Below are 7,463 nucleotides of genomic sequence, written 5' to 3'. Positions count from 1 at the left end.
ACCGCCCGGCTTTAAAGTACTTTTATCAGGATATTTTATCACAAGAACAGGAAAAGGAACCCAGACATCTGGCCTCTACTCCAGTCTACACCCAAATGACCTTTTGCTTCCTTCCTAGACAGAAAGTACAATATGTCTTCTCTCCATGTCTCAGTTCTGCCTTGGCTTACAGAACACATTGGTAGATTCTGGGTACATCTGGAGAAGGAGCTAGTGTGTGTAAATGTAAGGGAACCCCGGGTACAGTTGTGACACCACATGCTCCTTCCTTAACCAGCTGGCATGTATCAACAGAGACTCCACAATTAATGCATCTACCACAGAAACATGAATTAGAAGCTTGAGAAATCCCTTCTGGTTAAGGAGTTGGGGGATGTTGAGGGCTGGATTGCCATTCATCCAGTCAAGTGGGCCAATAAAGGTTAACAGAGTGGCATTAGGGGTCCAGTCCAAATGCTGTAAGGTAAGATTCCTGCCCTTGAGGGTCTGATGGCACAGACCAGCAGTAGTAGGGGAGTCACGCATGCTGGAAAGTACTGAAACAGGAAAGCCGGCTGTGAAAGTAGCTGACAGGACACCTGACCCAAGAACTGGCTGGGCTCCCTGAACCAAAGGCGGAAAAAGTAGCAAAGAGGGAATGGGAGAGCATCCTGACAGACACACTGTAGGTGAAACACCCAGCAACAGGAGAGAATTTGGCTTCTCCAGGAAAAGAGGGTCTGTTGTGATTATAGCGGAGAGCCTAAGGGTCAGACGGGCGGGCACAGCTCTAGGCGCTGGCTGGCTGCACTGCTCAGGGGCTTTCAGGAGGTGTGGGATCTGTGCACAAGAAACCTCCTCAAAGATCACTAAAATACAGCAGCTCCTTATTTCAGCAGAAACAAGGACCAGAAGGAAGATAGTTTCTGCATGTGTGCATACCTGGCGTGTTCCCTGTCGGTGGCTAAGGTCAGAGTGGATGCTATTTTTAAAAAGTTCAAAGAACAAATGGGATGAGAGCAAGAATCCACCACGGAGCTTGACTGTGGTGGGTGCTGGCTCCTATAATCTTGGCACTTGAGAGGTAGAAGCAAAGGAGGGGAAGAGATCGAGAGTTCAAGATGACCTTCCTTCATCCTTGGCTACATAGCAAGTTCACGGGTAGACTGAATTTACTTGAAATCCTACCAGAAAAATAAAGATCCCTAGCCCTGCGGTGGTGGCACACGCCTTTAATCCCAGCACTTGGGAGGCAGAGGCAGGCGGACTTCTGAGTTCGAGGCCAGCCTGGTCTACAGAGTTCCAGGACAGCCAGGGCTACACAGAGAAACCCTGTCTCAAACCCCCCCGCAAAAAAAGAAATAATAATAATAAAAAATAAAGATCCCGAGCTGCCATCTTGTATCCCCGAGTGTGTGCGCCTTATCTTAGCTGGTCTGCCGGAGACCCCCTGAGCATGAACCTTAGTTCCCCGCGCGGTCCCATTTCCACTCCAACAAGATGAAAGAAACGATCATGAAGCAGGAAAAACTTGCCAAACTGCGGACACAAGTGCGCATTGGTGGGAAAGGAACTGCTTGTAGAAAGAAGAAGGTGGTTCACAGAACAGCCACAGCAGACGATAAAAAGCTGCAGTTCTCCTTAAAGAAGTTAGGGGTAAACAATATCTCTGGTATTGAAGAGGTGAACATGTTTACAAACCAAGGAACAGTGATCCATTTTAACAACCCTAAAGTTCAGGCGTCTCTGGCAGCAAACACCTTCACCATTACAGGCCACGCTGAGACAAAGCAGCGGACAGACATGCTTCCCAGCATCCTAAACCAGCTCGGTGCAGACAGTCTGACTAGCTTAAGGAGACTGGCCGAAGCTCTGCCCAAACAATCTGCGGATGGAAAAGCACCACTTGCTGCTGGAGAGGATGATGATGATGAAGTTCCAGATCTGGTGGAGAATGTTGATGAGGCTTCTAAGAATGAGGCAAACTGAATGGAAGCAACTTCTGAAGAAGATGACATTTGCAGAAGTTACAGGAGCTGCTATTTTATATCATGACTGCTTTTTAAATTTTTTTTGTTTATTATGGATCTGATAAAATCTAGATCTTTAATATTTTTAAGCCCAAGCCCCGGGACAGTGCAGCTCTTTTCAGTTTCGCTTATATCTAATTCTTTGCGGCAAATTAAGCTGAAAAAGCCTGGGAATAAAGTTTGGAAAAGGTTAATAAAATTCTTTGCCTAATAAAAATAAACAAATAAACAAATAAAATAATAAATAAATAAATAAATAAATAAATAAATATCCCTATCCTAACTTTGAGGTCACACTGAATTTGGAATCCATCACCTGGCTCCAAGCTTCCAGACATCTCTGAACCTTGGTTTCCCCATCTGTAAAGCTTCTCTCTCAGGGTAACTCTGAGGATACAGGGCAATGACCAACAGTGTAAAAGCTCTCCCAGGCAGACATCACTCACACTATATTTAGAGAGGAAAAGTGTTGAGACAGGGTCTTCCTAGATAACCCCAGGCTGGCTTCAAACTGGCAATAATCCTCCTGCCTCAGCCTCTCGAGTTCTGGCATTATAAGTGAGCTGTCTGTATTCTGCCTTGCCTGAGATTTTGAGACACCACAGAATACTCAGTAATTTCCACTGGACCTTTACTCCTTACTCCATTAAGTCAGAGATATTATTTTCTCAGGGACTGCCAACGTTAAGCCACCAGGCTAAGGTTCTAAGGCTGCCAATGCAGACCAGAAACTCCACTCTAGCCCTCATTTCCTGATGCCCAGTGGAGAACTGCAGAGCCCAGGATGCAGTCCATGGCAGAAGGAGAGGTTTGGCTATGTGGACAGCTTGTTATGCGCGTATCAGCGACAAGAACCAGATCACCTCGGGAATTTGAGCCCAATCACGTTCATTGTCCATCGTTCCACCTCAGCACCGCGCGCAACCAGACAGGGATGATGCCGCAGGATGCTTAGAGAAGGTCTAGTGTCCCTGGCCAGCAGAGGGGCAGGTGCGCTTACAATTACGCATGCGTAGCCCGCAGCCTCTGCAGAGCCCGCTGCAGACCTGCAGGCGTGGGAAGAATCCTAGGAGTTACACTCGGGTCATGTGACAGGGAGAGCTGGCCAAGTAAACAGGATGGTAAGGGGAGAGATAGGGGCTGAGGGCAGTTTACAAGGTAGCTGCCTGGAGGATCCGAGAATAAGAAAACACGTTAGCCAGAAATACGAACGGGGTGAATTAGAGAGTAGCAACTGGTAGCAACTGGATGTGGTGATTATATATAGTCCTGCCCTGAGCGCAGAGTGTGGGCCACTTCTCCCGCCCCCTGAGGCGTACACCTGCCTCGCTCTGCTTCAAAACTGCATCCTCAGCTGCGTTCTTCTGTGCCCACCCCACCCTCTCCCTCTGACTGCTGGGCCGTTACATTCCCCATTACCAGCACTGTTTTAGAAACATTTTCTTTTTTAAAAAAATGTTTATTTGCGTGTGTGCGCGCGTGTGTGTGTGTTTGTGTGTGTGTGTGTCTGGACTTGTAGTAGAGTTCAGAAGATTGCTTGTGTGAGTCGGTTTACACTTTCACCATGTGAGGACAAGGTATCAAACAGGTTGGCTGGTGTGGCTCTAAATGCCTTTACCCACTAAGCCATCTCTCCGGCCCAGGAGCAATCTAAAGAAGTCTACAGGAGAGGACTGGAGACATGGCCCAGCAGTCAAAAGCACAGGCTACTCTTTCAGAAGGCACGAGTTTGATTCCTAGAATCCACACCCCAGCCCACAACACTCTAACTCCAGTTCCAGGGGATCTGATGACTCTTCTAACCTCCTGTGACCCCCTCCATGTGCATATGAATGCACTCAGACACATACACATAAAATAAATAATTTTGTGTTTTTTTTTTTTTAAATAAGGTTTCTCTCTGTAGCCCTGGCTGTCTCGTGAAACTTGCTCTATAGACCAGGCTGGTCTTGAACTTAGAGATCCTCCTGCCTCTGCCTCCTGAGTGATGAGACCACCATCACTGGGAAAAAAAAATTTAAAGAAGGAAAAAGTGATGTCTCTGTCTTGTCACCTACCCATCCACACACACAGAGACCTGAAGGGAAGGAACTGGACCTGCACCACTAGAGTCTGGGACCTGGTCCTCAAGATGACAAGCTCTGTGTGTTTGTGAAATTCTCAAGATCAAAGGACTACAGAAGCCAGGCAATGTGAACCACAGCATGGGTGTGAGCAGCCTCCAAGCATATGCTTTGCCTTGGGGAACAGTCCACACTCACATCCAGGCAATATTCCCACAGAGATTGCAGAAGAAATGATATATCACTTCTGGGTATTTAAATGTTGCAATAGATGGGTAGAGGGCAGGTAGGCTGTGTCTCCTGCTACCGAGGACTGGTCTTGAACTTTTTTTTTTTTTTTTGCAGTAAGGATGAGCTTGAACTCTGGAGCTTCCTGCCCTCACCTCCCAAGTGCCGGCCGGGACTATCAGTGTGGGCCACTACATCCAGTCTTTGCAATGAGATTTTTTTTGTTGTTGTTTTTTTTCGAGACAGGGTTTCTCTATGTATCCCTGGCTGTCCTGGAATTCATTCTAGACCAGGCTAGCTTCAAACTCTCGAACTCAGAAATCCGCCTGCCTCTGCCTCCCAAGTGCTGGGATTAAAGGTGTGCGCCACCACCACCCGGCTTGCAATGAGATTTTTTAAAAAGCATTTAATGATATGTATGTGAGTATCTATCTCTGTGTGGCTATGTGCATGTGACTGCAGGTGACCACAGAGGCCAGAGACATTAGAACCCTGAAATAGAAACTTAACTGTTAGGAGCCGCGTCCGCCATCGGAAGATGGCGCCGGTTTCCTGCTTCCTGGTTCTTCTTGCGAGCCTTGCTTGAATGTGCGCCTGCGCAAGGCGCGAAAATCAGTATGCTAATTTGGCGACATCATAAGAGCCAATGAGTGTGCGGCACATCTCCTAAAGCGCTATATAAGCCACTAGCTTTTGGGGCTTGGGGTCCCTCGCCTCACTACCATCTAAGAGAGCTGTAACACTAAAAGAGCTGTAATAAAAATGCTGCCAGAAGAATCCTGAAGCGTGGCGTTCTCCTTTTCGGCGAGGCGGCGCCCCGCAACTGGTGAACGAAACCCGGGAGATGAAGCCGAACGTCTCGGAGTTTTATCCAGTTTCGAGGGACCCTGTTAGCTCAACAGAGGATTCAGAACTGGCCGCGCGAGAGGTCTAGACGCTTTTCTGCAAGGTATGGTGGATCCTGTCTATTTTGCTATTGCTATCCCCGTTTGGGCCGTGGTAGTTCTTGTGCTCTGCTTCTGTCTTAACTACCATACACAAGGGAAGGAGTGTACTTGCCCTCCGTGTATTCAGGAGCTGTAAGTCACAGGTAGATAACTGTGCAAGCTCGTTCCCTCTAAGCAGTATGGGTAACCGCCAAATGAAGCCGCTTCTCGCAGCAATGCAGGCGTTGTTACGTGAGCGTGGTTTAAAGGTTCCCGAGAAAGTGTTGTGTAATTTTCTGCGAGATGTGGATAGAGTAGCTCCATGGTTTGTATCCACGGGGTCCTTGTCAAAGGGCTCCTGGGGCAAGCTCGGCGGAGATTTGATTAATGAAAAGGAGAAGGGAAAGTTAAGACCAGGCACATGGCCGCTGTACAAAATGGTTAGAGCCTGTATAGAGGATGCAAAATGCCAAGATAAGGTGAGAGAGGGGCAAAAAGCTTTAGCAGAACACCAGGATAGCCTATCAGAAGCAGAAAAGGAAGAGAGCGCTAAGAATGGAACGAAGAGAAAGGAAAAGAAAAAAGAAGAAATTAAAAAAGAAGTAGCTACAAAAGTGGAACAGAAAGGGCCTAAGAAAAAGTTGTACCCAGTGTTAACTGAGTTTCGAAATCTAAGAATTAACGACTCCGCCTCTGAGGAGACGTCCTCGGGGGACGAAGAAGATACAGAGGATACCGACACCTCATCCTCTGATAGTGTGTTAGATCTTGAGGAACAGGCAGAGTTAGATAGAGAAGCAGCTCGTTATGAGTCTGAAAGATACGGGCTGGATTCGCCTTATGCACCGGGGTATGCCCCATCTGCCCCACCATTGGAGGAAGTAGTTAGAGTTAAAAAGAAAAAACCAAAAGAGAGACAGGAAAGACTGCCGTCCAATTCTCTTATTACAGCTAAGGAGAGAAAAAAGATAAGAGTAGCCTTTCCTGTATGGGAAGATGCTAACCAAACCAGGCAACATTCACAGCTAGATTTAAAACAATTAAAAGCGCTAGCCGAATCAGTACAGACTTATGGAATCAATGCCTCTTTTACTCAGGCATTAGTAGAAAGACTTGTGGTCAGTGCCATGACACCAGATGACTGGTATAATACTGTTAAGGCTTGCCTGACTATGGGACAGTATCTAGATTGGAAATCTATTTTTCAAGAACTCTGTGCTTCACAGGCAAGACAAAATTTAGCTCAGGGGCATCCACAATGGAACTTTGATATGCTTACAGGACAGGGACAATGGGCTATCAATCAAACGGCCTACCCTGTAGAAGTATATGAGCAAATTAATAAGGCAGCTGTAAAAGCATGGAAAAGCCTACCTAACAAAGGACAGGTTTCAGGAAACTTGACAAAAATTATCCAAGGGAACACTGAGCCATTCTCAGACTATGTGGCTAGGATGATGGAGGCGGCAGGAAGGATTTTTGAAGATCCTGAGACGGCCATGCCTCTCATAGAACAACTAATTTTTGAACAGTGTACTAGAGAATGCAGAAATGCTATTACACCTTGGAAAGGAAAAGGACTAAATGCATGGATGAAGGCTTGTAGAGAAATAGGAGGACCTCTATCTAATGCTGGATTGGCAGCTGCTGTTTTAGCGGCTCAGAGGACCTCTAATGTTAAATGTTTCAGGTGTGGAAAACTGGGACACATACAAAGACAATGTAGAGCACCTGGCACTAACAATCGCCCAAAGGTGCCTGGAATGTGTCCTAGGTGTAATGTGCTATTGTAGCAATAGTGTTGCAAAGATTTTCAGAGCCTATAAACATAATTTCAGATTCGCATTATGTTGTAGGAGCTGTTAAACAATTAGAAGTGGCTGATTTTATCCACCCTAAAAGCATGGTTGCTGAGATATTTAAAGATATTCAACACCATATTCGCAATAGGTGTCACCCATTTTTTATTCAACACATGAGAGCACATTCATTGCTTCCTGGGCCTATGTCTCAGGCTAATGCTATTGCTGATAAAGCCACTAAAAACCTATATTGGGTAAGCTCGCCATTAGAAGGCGCAGTTGAATTCCATAAACTCTATCATGTACCAGCTAATACCCTAAGATTAAAGTTTCATTTAACTCGTGCAGAAGCGCGAGATATTGTTCTGAAATGTACCTCCTGTGCAGAATTCAGACCCTCTCCATCTATAAGGGTCAATCCCAGAGGTCTGCAAC

General features: G+C 46.4%; 1 pseudogene; it reads left to right on the top strand.

Moving 5' to 3' along the window:
- The first annotated feature begins 1,479 nt into the window (after positions 1–1,479).
- LOC114612190 lies at positions 1,480–1,983 on the top strand (annotated as a pseudogene).
- Positions 1,984–7,463: the final 5,480 nt, after the last annotated feature.

The sequence above is a fragment of the Grammomys surdaster genome, unplaced genomic scaffold (assembly GCF_004785775.1).
Source record: "Grammomys surdaster isolate TR1022 unplaced genomic scaffold, NIH_TR_1.0 126133, whole genome shotgun sequence".
Classification (NCBI taxonomy): Eukaryota; Metazoa; Chordata; class Mammalia; order Rodentia; family Muridae; genus Grammomys; species Grammomys surdaster.
This window is presented reverse-complemented; position numbering and strand designations above follow the sequence as displayed.